Genomic DNA, 12,500 nt, shown 5'->3' on the forward strand with positions numbered 1-12,500 from the left:
TCACAATCCATTCAGTGACTAGGAAGAGGGCTTGAATAAATACAAAATAATGTTCTGGTTCAAAGTGTCTGATTTAACGCTGATGATATTTTTCATATGATTCGTTGAACAAAGTGGAACACTCAAATTTATATTAGAAAAAATAAGTTAACACTTAAATAGAGAAAATTATATGGACAATATATAATGTATGAACATACAGACAACTGATCCTTTTTTAATGATGCTAGAATATACTCGTACATTTTCGTTGGAATATTTTTGTGGAAGAGTGCATGACTAAATATTTTGGTGATGAACATTTCTTTATTCCAGCCGTCTCAATACAAAAGTTTTAGTAGCCTTAGAGATCTAGAATTATTTTTTCTTAATATATGACCAGAAAAATTGCGGCAGTTTTGTTGTTGAGAGCAGTGACATGAAAATATCATTGATTATATATTTTTTTATTATTCGTTATATCATATTTGTATTTTGTAAGATGATAACTGACACGGTGTTAGGACTAATTATAATGATATTAGAAAGGAGTAACAACAAAGATAAATAACGCAACAACCAACGACTCCAATAATATAATGATTATGTTAAAGATGATTGGAATAATGATAAATTGTTAATGGTGATAGTGAGCTTCAAATATGCTGTCCACTCAATACAAGAAAAAGTAGCATATATGAAAATATGAACACACACATATATACATTTATATATATATATATACACACACACACACACACATACACACACACACACACACACACACACACACACACACACACACACACACACACACACACACACACACACACACACACACACACACACACACACACACACACACACACATATATATATATAAATATATATATATATATATATATATGAGGACAGAGAAGAAACGGAAACACAAGAAGAGCTTTGTGTTTTATTACCAACGTTTCGACACTTTGGTCTTTTTCAATGTAAACTAGTGCACACACACACACACACACACACACACACACACACACACACACACACACACACACACACACACACACACACACACACACACACACACACACACACACACACACACACACACACACATGCGCGCGCGACTCTATGGCGCGGTTGGTAGTCTTCAACTGTCATTACGGCGGTCTGGGTTCGAATCCTACCCAGGGTTTAATTAATTTCAGTATCGCTGCGCTTCGAGTTGTTACTCCACCTCCCGTGGGCTGGGAGTTGGGTGTGTGTGTGCGTGTAAGGTCACAGCATTACCCATAAATCGGTCATACAAGCTCTGAGCTCTCTTCCGGGAGGAAAATAGCCGTCGATCACGAGCCTAACACGTGATCCAAAGACCGTGGTGAATACACACACACACACACACACACACACACACACACACACACACACACACACACACACACACACACACACACACACACACACACACACACACAGCCAAAATAGCTCTGAGGTAAGATCTCTGGCCTGCCACTACGGAGGTCCGGGTTCGATACTCGCCCGGGGCTGAAATAATATCAGTATCGCAGCGCTGAGGGGTGTTACTCCAACTCTCGTGGGCGGGGAGTTGGGGGTGTGTGTGTGTGCAAGGTCATAGCATTACCCATAGATCGGACCTACGAGCTCTGAGCTCTCTTCCAGGAGGGAAATAGCTGTCGATCACGAGTCCAACACGTGATCCAAAGACCAAGTGAATACACACACACACACATATATATATGTATATATATGTATATATGTATGTATATGTATGTATATATGTATGTATGTATATATAGATATATATATATATGTATATACATATATATTATATATATATATATATATATTTTTATTATATATATATATATATATATATATATATATATATATATATATACGTTAATTATTTTCTTTTTCATACTTTCTGTCCTCGGTAGTTTATTCTTTGTAGGAGGAAGGGAAAATACTATATTACCAAATGAATCGATGATAGATTTGGACATGAAAAGAAACACATAACTTACAACATTTCGCTTAGACTTTAGGCGTCTTCTGGTACAATTTATTTTCAAAGGTGGAAAATTATGATTTCATATACCACTGTACATGATACATTAAGAAAGGTAATGCAGTCCGGAAATTGCTGGCTAATATTTCATTGGCGTGCCGAAAAGGCTACAAGGTTCCACACTTTTTTGTTGAATATTAACACAAAGTGATGTGTACAAATACCCATGTACTTTCAACAAAGACGGTGCGCTTTGTAATGAAGGGTATATTGTCCACACAACTTATAATGTGTCACAAAGGTTGACATCAATTAAATCAGCCAACCAGAGTCCACTGCTGAAGAAAGGCCTCCTTCATAGCATTCCATGATTCACAAGACCTCTGCCACGTTACTCCCGCAAACTTCTCAATCTCATCTCTCCACCTTCTGTCTGGCCTTCCTCTTCCACGCTTCCCATCTCGCGGCATTCACTCAGTAACACACTTGCTCCATTGCTCATCAGTCGTTCGCACTAACTTACCTGCCTAATTCCACTTCCTCTCTTTTACCGCCTCTACAATATCTTTCGCTCTAGTCTGCTCTCTCACCCAACTTGCTCTCTTTCAGTCTCTCAGAGTTATTTCCATCATTGATCTCTCCATTCTCCTCTGTGCAGTCCTTAGATTTTTTCCCATCACCTTCGATAGTTTCCAAGTCTTACACCTGTAGATTATTGCTGGCAGAATGCATTGTTTGTAAAGTTTACGTTTCAAACATAAAGATGTAGAGCCTCTCAGGATTTTATTATATTCATCAAACACTTTGCATCAAATGTAAAACGTCTTTTTATTTCATTATCATGATATTTGGTTATTTTCACCATCTGGCCTATATAATTATACTCTTCAACTTCTTCAAGACTCTCACCATCGTTTTACTTTTGAACATCGTTTACTTTGAACTTTCGTGCTGAACATTACTTTGGTTTTACTCTTATTTATTTTTAAACCTACTTTGAGACTATCCTTGTTCAGATCACTCATATCTTGCAAGTCTTCTGCTCTTTCTGAAATAATCTTTAAACCTCTCTCTTCCCAACTCAACCTTCTGAAAATTTCTTCCAAACAAGCTGTAAATAATTTGGGTGAAATTGTATCGCCCTGCCGTACTTTTCTCGATCTTGATCTTTTCTGTATATTTATGTCGTCGAATTATAGCGGTACCTTTTGCATAAATCTTTTCTAAAACCCTTACGATCTATTCGTTTGTACCCTGCTTGCGTAACGAGTTTAGTATTGCTATTTGTTCTACCGAGTCAAAGGCCTTCTCGTTTTCTTGATTAGTTGGTTCATCGCCTGCAAATGGTTTAAAGTCGAATATCCGCTTCTAAAGCTGCCTGTTCTCTCGGTTAGTTTCCATCTAAAGCTTGTAAGGGGTTTGGAGAATACTTTATATACATTTGATAGCAAGCTCATCGGTCGATATTTACTAAGGTCCTTCTGGTCCCCTTTTTTATGAAGCAAAATCACTATAGCATTGCACTACGATTCAGGAACACTTTCTTGACGTAAGCACTGGATGTGCAACTGAGCCAACCTAATATGAGCTTCTTTCACCGGAGAATACTTTATATACATATATATTTGTGTATAGATGATGTTGTGATGCATGAGGGGGAGTGGGTGGGGGATGGGAGTGAGGAAGTATGTATGAGAAAAAATAAACAAAAAAATTGACGCAGCCCGAAGGGATTTCTCTCCGTCTTCTCCTTTTCTGCATGAGGGGACGGAGAGGGGGGGTCGCCGAATTTATGAAGCGGCCTTGCTGTGGATGTGCTGTGTCTTGCGACACTGCTTCTGACCCAGGGGAGTGGACAGGATGCAGGGAGGTGCCAAGATAAGAGAGAGGGAGGAGGGTGGAGGGGAGTGTAATATATAGGAAATGGAATGGGTGGGAGTGGTTTCTATGCCTTTTTCTTTTTGGCTACCCCCCATGTATGGGGAAAGATCCTTTGGTATATGTATGTATCATAGTTCTCTAGGGGTGTAGGCTATTTTGTTATGGATGAATGTATTTTTGATTGATTTGTGATCAGTGTATACGTGGAATTGTCGTCCTTCGATAAAATACCTGAACCTGTTTACAGCTTTGTAGATGGATATAAGTTCCTTGTCGAAGGCGGTATACTTCTCGGCGTCGTTGAATATCTTTGAGAAGAAGGCTATGGGCTTTTAACCATCGTTGATGTACTGCTGCAGAACTGAGCCGACACTTGTGTTTGAGGCGTCCGGTGAGTTGGGAATGATGGCGCCAGGGGTGAGAAAACTAAAGGCAGCTGCGTTCTTGAATACTTCTTTGGCTGCTACGAACGCTGCGTCAGTTTCAGAGTTCCAGGTGAGTGTGATGGAACGTCCTCTCTTGCAAGGTTTGATCATGGAGTAAAGTGGCTGGAGAAGTTGTGCACAGCATGGAATGAAACGGCGATAGAAATTTAAGATGTCTAAGAATTGTTTAAGTTGGCGCTGAGTTGTAGGCTTCAGTAAGTTTTGGATTGCGTCACAGAGGGACGAGACTGGGGTGACACCTGAAGGTGTGACGGTGTGTTCCAAGAAGTCGATGGACGTGACATCAAATTCTGACTTTCTAGATTAACATGGATACCATAGTCTTGTAGCCGAATAAAGGCGTGTTTCAGATGGGTTTGTCTTCAATGTAGGTGATGCAAAGGGGCAGGCCACGTAAGACCTCATCCATGAATCTCTGGAAAGTTTGAGAGGAGTTTTTCAGGCCGAAGGGCATGCGCACATACTCAAACAAACCAAAAGGTGTGATGATAACTGTTTTCGGAATGTCTGATGGGTTGACTGGGATGTAATGGAAGGCCTTGACAAAGTCGATTTTGGAGTATATATTAATTCCTGCAAGTTGTGATGAGAATTATTATATGTTGGGAACAGGGTATCTATCCATCATGATTTATGAGTTGAGTGCGCGGTAGTCATGGCATGGTCTGAGCTCGGGCGAATGGTGCTTTGACGCATGAGTGATTAATGTTCTACCTTCGCTTGTCTGAGGCACTCTGGAGCTAGACGGTGAACTTTGGCGTCCGCTGTAGGTCCCGTAGTCTTTATGTGGTACACTAAGTGGTCTTTTACAGGTTTGGTGGTGGAGTATGGCAGTGTTAAAGAAGGGAAGGACTTGAGGTGAGAAGCAAACTTATTGTTGGCACAAATAGTAGGAAGTTGGCTGCTTACACCGGTTGTTGGTCTGCATCGGATGAAATAGATGAAAGGTGGTCATGGAACTTGCGATATTTTATATCGATTAGGAGATTGAGGTTGGTAAAAAAATTGGCGCCAAGAAGTGGTAGGAAAACTTCTGCAACATAGAAGGTCCAACCAAAAGACCGGCGAAGGTTGAGTTCTAGTTGAAGGATCCATTAGCTGCATAGAGGTACGACGTTGGTGGGAGTAACTGCTGGCTTGCTGTACCAGGCAGGATACTGACTTCAGCTCCTGTGTCGATGAGAATTTTGGCGTTCGAGAGTGGATCATAGACGTGGAAAAGTTTCTATGTGTGTTGGTGAGCTCTATGCTCCGTTAGCGTTCGCCCATCTCGTTTAACGGTGCGGGTGCTATGTGCACTTCTTCGTGTATTATGATAAACGATTATGGTAGTAGAGGACACCTGGTTTGGGGGCTGGGTTTTCCTCTGGATCTGGATCCGAAGCGGTTGCGGTGGTGTCGGGGTGATGGGGAGCGTCGGCTGTGAGAGTTGTTGATCTGTTCTTGAAGAGCGCTGCCCTGGAACGTGAGTTGAGCGACGAGTTCGGCTAATTTCGGGGTTTCAGGTCTCTTGTTGATCTTAAATATGGCAGGACGTTCGATTGGTACTGGAGCCATGAAGTCATCCGCGAACGTGGCCAGTTCGTCCAGCTAAAGCTTACTCTTGACGCTGAAGAGGTTGCTCTGGATGGTTGGTGTTAGTCGCTGGTAGAACAGGTGGCGTATATGAGACTGGTCGAATGTTACATATTTGTCTTTTAGTAGTCTCTTCATGCGATGCAGCAAGTCGGACGGCTTCTCGTTGCCGAGCTGTTCTTTGAAAAGGATCTCCTGTAGGCGGGCAGCTTCGGAAGACTCAAGACGGGCAAAAATAGCTGCTTTCAGATCCTCTTATGTATTGTCGGTTGTAGATGCCTTGGAGGTAGTGTCCGAAACTTGGAGAAGTATGTCATGCGCTAAGAGGCTGATAGAATAGGAAAACTTTATTGGACAGGTGGAAATACGGTTTGCCTTGAAGTTACACTTAAGGATCATGAACCACCATGATGGGTCGTGGCTGGAGAAGGGGGTGCGCGGAAGGCACTTACTTCTTGTGAGTGCCCATCATGACTACGTGTTTGGTATGCAGGTGATGTTTGCGAGTAGCGGGATGGGCCAGGGCAGCCCGAGGTGGCGGGCCATGTCAGTCCGGAGCGGCGGGCCAGGGCAATCCGGGGTGACGAGTCAGGGCATTCCGGGGCGGCTGGGCAGTCTGGGACGGCTGGGAAGTCCTGGGAAGCTGGGCAGTCCGGAGTGACGGGACAGGGCAATCCGGAGCGGCTGGGTTACTGCTCACTCCAAGGTGTTACCACTTGTTATTTCTTTTGGGAATTAAGCTAACATTTTGTCAGCCTGGAACGAGTGATAGGGAGAAGAAAGTATGGGAAGGTTTCAAAAGGGAAGTCAGAATACATAATTTAGTTTGCCGCGGCATGATCCCCTCACACTTTGAGTGAACACTTCCGTGTTTAGTGTAGACGGCTGGTAGTATTCTAGTCAGGTAATACAGTTTTAGTTCGCCGCGGTTATGGTTCCCTTAAGCACACTTAGAATAAATACTTCCGTGCTCAGATCGGACGGGTGGCATTACTCTTTAAAAGGACAGCTGGATCATCTAGGATATTTAGCTACATATACAATACAATAAGGGGATAGATAGTTTGAAGCTGGGTGGAAGGTGGAGGGGGGGGGAGTTAGGTGAAGGGGGCAGAGTAGAAAATAAAGGAAGTTGAGTGTTACAGAGTGGGGCAGACCTAACTGCATGGTTTCTTTACTAGATTGGTTAGTAGGACGTTGTGTGGCTGTTCAGGGGGGTGAGGTAGGATTTGATAATATTTTTTTTCCTTTTTCCAATATGCATATTGTATACTTTGCCTTTATATAGGTTTTGAATTTCTAGGGGTTTAGTGGTTTGTCCACTTGCATTGGGGGAGGGGGAACTACTATGTTTGTACATGCATATTGTCATGATACCAAGTGCGATTTGTATTGAGCCCCTCTGGAAGTTTAAAATGTTATTTATAATTTTTATTTATTTATTTCTATTATTATATTGTACCTTTGGTGCCTTCCTTTGTGATACTTTTATTTGTGATGGTAAACTATTTATTCAATTAGATCTCACGTGCTATATATATATATATATATATATATATATATAGATATATATATATATATACATGTATATATATATATACATATATATATATATATATATACATACATGTATACATATATATATATATATATATATATATATATATATATATATATATATATATATATATTTGGAAATAGCATGGTCGGTAAGGCCTTTGTCTTGTAAGACGTAAGCCGCCTAGGCAAGGGTTCGAATCCCAGCGGATGAGTCTATTTCCAAATATGTCAAATGATACAAACACTTGTCGGAAGACTAGCCTGCATAAAGGATTTGATGAAATACATTACGTATCATGTTCTGTCCGAGTGCCCTCGGCGGAACGACTGGGCCGTGAACCAAGTCGTTTCGTTTTGTAGTGTCGAGATAGCATGGTCGGTAAGGCCTTTGTCTTGTAAGACGTAAGCCGCATAGGCAAGGGTTCAAATCCCAGCGGATGAGTCTATTTCCAAATATTTCCAAATATGTCAAATGATACAAACAATATATATATATATATATATATATATATATATATATATATATATATATATATATATATATGTATATATATATATATATATATATATATATATATGTGTGTGCGTGTGTGTGTGTGTGTGTGTGTGTGTGTATGTGTGTGTGTGTGTGTGTGTGTTAAAGACAGATTTAACATTTTTAGAAGCTCTGCCATGGGATTCGAACCCTGACCCGTGCGTCCATAATCACGAAGTCAAGACGCTAGCAATCGAGCTACATGTGATGATTCAAAAGGACTGTACAAGTACCCGACCACGCTTCACGTAACATCAGAAGATTTAGTCCCATTTTCATCCAATCCCCGTATTAGGCGAGCCCTCCGACAAGTTGTGTATGTTAAAAACAGATTGAACATTTTTAGAAGTTCTGCCATGGGATTCGAACCCTGACCCGTGCGTCCATAATCACGAAGTCAAGACGCTAGCAACTGAGCTAAGTGTGATGGTTCAAAAGGACTGTTCAAATCCCTCTCATTAGTAAATACCGATAGAAAATAATTGTTAAACTCCTCACTCATCTTTTCCTCCGATTCTATCATGAAATTTTCATCGTTTTTAATTGGTCCTATTCATTCTTTATTTTTTGTTCTATAGAGATGAAAGAAACCCATTGGGTTGGATCTTGCTTGACAAGCAACCTAAGTTTCATAATTACGTTTCGCTGTACGTGTATTCTTTTTAACCAGCTTTGCCAATTCGTTATATCTTGATCTAAGGTGTGTTTCCCCGTTTTTTATTTTTACGTAAAGTCCTCTTTTCATTCCGATCTCATGTTTCAATCTGTCCGTCATTCATTTGGGAGTATTACTATTTTTCCGTTTTGACTTCAGGGGGATAAATGTATGTTGTGGATTAATAATTAAATCAGTTATATATATATATATATATAAATATATACATATATATACATATATATATATATATATATATATATATATATATACATGGTGATCATACGTACGACGACTTTTTAGTCCTAATATAGGTGTTGATTTCTAGCGATGATCATTTGTGGCTCAAGGTGAAGAGGTGGAGGGAGTTGAAGGAAGATGTATCGTACATATTATTTAAGCGATGACACGTGTGTGTTAACACGTGTCCTCACTATCTAAATATTGACATATTAGATATACAAATTATGGTTTAAATTGAAGTTTGTTGTTTGATGTTGTGATTCCGGTTATGTGAGTTGGGTGAATTCAGCTGCAATAGGTTGAAGGTGGATTGGTGTTGAATATAGGTGATATTCTTAGCCTCTAGTGTTGATCAGGTATGTTGTCTGTGCCTAAGTTGTTGTATTGTGTTATAAAATCTGTGTTGATGTTTTTAATGTTGTTCCATGTTTTGTTGCCTAGGCTGTGGCATCTGGTGTTAAGTGGTTCTATTTTGTTTTGTTTGTGTAGGTTTTCCATTGTTGTTAGGCAGGGGTGTGTGTGTTTGTGTTTTTCTTATGTTTTTGTGTTGTGTAGCTTGTAATTTTTTGTATGCGGTTTTGTTTAGTATGGTGTTGAGTATTGGTGGGTATTCTAGTTGTGGTCTTATTACTGTCTTGTATAGTTTTAGTTTTAGATTCAGGTACTGAAACTGGTGAACCCAGTCCAGCCTAAGGTCCTGGATGGTGAGGTGCTCCCCTTCTTTCCAGAGTCTTAATGCCATGGCCTTCGATTTTGTAGGGGAGATCTTTAACCCTAACCTGCAACACTCCGTCGCCACAGTGCTTAGGCAGCGCTGGGCCCTGCTGAAGCACCGCCGTTTCCCAGTAATTATGAGCGCAATGTCATCTGCATAAGAGATAACCTTGCACCCATTGGGTAGAGGTAGTTCCAGAATGTTGGAGACGAGCACATTGAACAAGGTGGGGCTGAGGAGTGCCATTTCCCAGCATTCTGGCCTCTGATATGTGACCCTGAAATCTTACTTTTGCAGACCGGTGACTGAGATAGTCAGCAATCCAAGAGAGTAGCTTGCCTTTTACACCCTTGCGGGCAAGGGTGTCCAATATCACAAGTGGGCTGGCCAGCTCAAACGCCTTTTCCAAATCCAAAAAGAGCACGATGGACGGTGTGCCACTGACAGCATTGAGGAGTGTTGCTATACTGTTTGCTGTGCCAATGCCCTTGCAGTAAGCATGCATATGCTCATGCATTGGGCCCAGTTTCCACAGCAGCACCATCCTCTCCGCTGTATTCCCCATGCAGCTTGTCAGGCTGATGGGGCGATAAGCACCAGGTTCCTTTGGCTTTGGAATTGGCGTTATGATTACCGTCTTCCAGGATGTTGGTAGCTTGCCAGTCCTCCAAGACGCGTTTATCACCCTTAGAAGTGCCTCGTCACCCGCTGGCCCAAGATGGGTCAGCATGGAATAGGTGATGAGGTCCTCTCCTGGTGCCGTGTCTGAGCTGGTCCTGTGTGTGACCCGTAGCTCCTGAAGCGTAAAGCTAGCGTCAGTATCATCCGACCGACTCACCATGTCCTCAACACTATGGCGCCTCACTCCTTGGAGGTCCTGCAGTGTGTCTTGAACACACTGCGGGAGTGAGGTGCTGCTGGAGCGAGAGACGAACTCCTGCACCAGCCGCTGCGCCTCAGCATCAGGGGCATGATGAGTGCGTCGCGGTTGAGTCCTGCCAGCTTTACGGAGCTTGGACCACAGCTCTGCTAGGGAGGTGTGAGCGTTAAAGCCCTCACACCATTCAAAAAAATTTGCTCTTCTGGCATCTGCAGCAGTGGCATGTGCGTCACGAACTGCAGCGCGCAAGTTGGCCAAATTGGTCTGATTTCGGCGCCGTCGGAAGACATGCCTAAGCATGTTCACCCGATGGTTGGCCTCTCTCACCTCGGGGGTATAATACCAACTGTTGTTATGTTCCCTGGGGGACTGGCGAGTCTTTGGGATGGCTCTGTTGGCAGCCACCTGAAGGGCTGCAGAAAAGTAAGCTTCTAACGTTTCCACGTCCTGTGGTGGAACGTAAGACGCTGCCCATTCTTCAACAGATTTTTCAAAGACTGGCCAGTTTGCCAAAGCAGTCTTCCACCTGGGAACAGGTAATACAGCTGGTATAGGTGGTGCATCCCGTATGTACACAGACACCAAAGTGATCACTAGTGACAATAGGATGCACCTTCCAGGTTACCCTAGGGAGGAGAGTGGCCGTCGCCAAGGTCAGATCAAGGCGTCCACCTCGCACGTGCGTCGGATTTCCATCATTCAACAACGCATCGTCAGGGCATTCATCTAATATGTAACTTAAGTGGCGCCCAGCGACATTGGGCCCATGGGGCGACATCAAGATGTTATGATGGGCGTTGAAGTCCCCTCCTATGATGAGGAGCCTGTCCGCAGCAAGAGCACACACTTCTCTAAGGTCCAGTTCCGCTCTCTGGCCCCTGTATATGTTATAGATGGTGTACGTTTCGTGGGCTCGATGGAGGCGAACCGCAAGAACCTCTACACCATCCCCACGTGATACAGGATCCGTGAACTCACTACAGGGTATGGATGACTTGACTAAGATCATACACCCCCTAGTAGTGGGTAAGCGAGGAAGGGAGAAGATGCGATATCCCGGAAATCGCACCTCATCGCTCACCAATGTCTCCTGGAGAAGTATGATATCGTAATCATACTCTTGCGCAAGCGCAAGGAGATACGAGTTTTTACTGCGGGACCCGTTTATGTTCCACTGTAGCAACCTTAATTGACTATTGAACAGGAGGACTTTCTTCCCTGTCAAGTTCCATTACGGTCTCATCTTGTCCCCCCGGGTTCGAAGACAAGATGGGTTGCGACTTTGTGACAGTGGAAAAATTTTCCTCCTCATCAGAAGAGGAGTCTTCAAGCCTAAGAGCATAATGGCGTTGAGGCTTAGCAGAAAGCACTTTCCTCGTCTTTACTGATGTGGGTGTTGCTTTCCCAATAGTAAAGGTGGGTTTGACTGGCTTGGGGGAAGTGGAAGGATAGGAGGAGGCAGAGGCAGGGGAGGAGGAGGAAGAAGAGGTGGAAGATGAAGAGGTGGAGGGGGAGGGAGTCCTCTCCTTTCGCCTTGGATTCTTGGAAGGGTTCCTCTTCTCTTTCAGGAGCTTGAGCACATTCTTGACGGCCCTATCCACCATGACTAGCATCTTCTCTGAATCGCTTTCCCCTAGGGTAGTTGCGACTGCAGCGACGACATCAGTCACGATCAGGTCGATATCGTCTTCCCTAAGGGGGATGATATCAGATGGATACTGAGGTGGAGGGTGCTGCCGTTCCTGTGCTCGTGGGGTTAGTACTGAGGGCGTGGGCCTGGTTTTAGGGGTGGGTTTAGGTTTGGGGGTGGGATTGGAGGCAGGCGTGGGTTTAGGTGTGCTTGAATTTTTGGGAGCTGGTTGTGTCTTTGTAATTTTCTGTGTGGGAGCTGATTGAAGTGTAGGAAATTGCTCCTGATTGTTCATAGCAGGAGCACTGGGTGTAGGTGGCTGTGTAACGGTGGTGGGAGAGTGCTTACTGCTGCCCCATACAAATGTTCCTGGGG

This window comes from Oratosquilla oratoria, unplaced genomic scaffold (assembly GCF_046742065.1).
Source record: "Oratosquilla oratoria isolate Oo_2021 unplaced genomic scaffold, ASM4674206v1 SCAFFOLD56, whole genome shotgun sequence".
NCBI classification, from domain to species: domain Eukaryota; kingdom Metazoa; phylum Arthropoda; class Malacostraca; order Stomatopoda; family Squillidae; genus Oratosquilla; species Oratosquilla oratoria.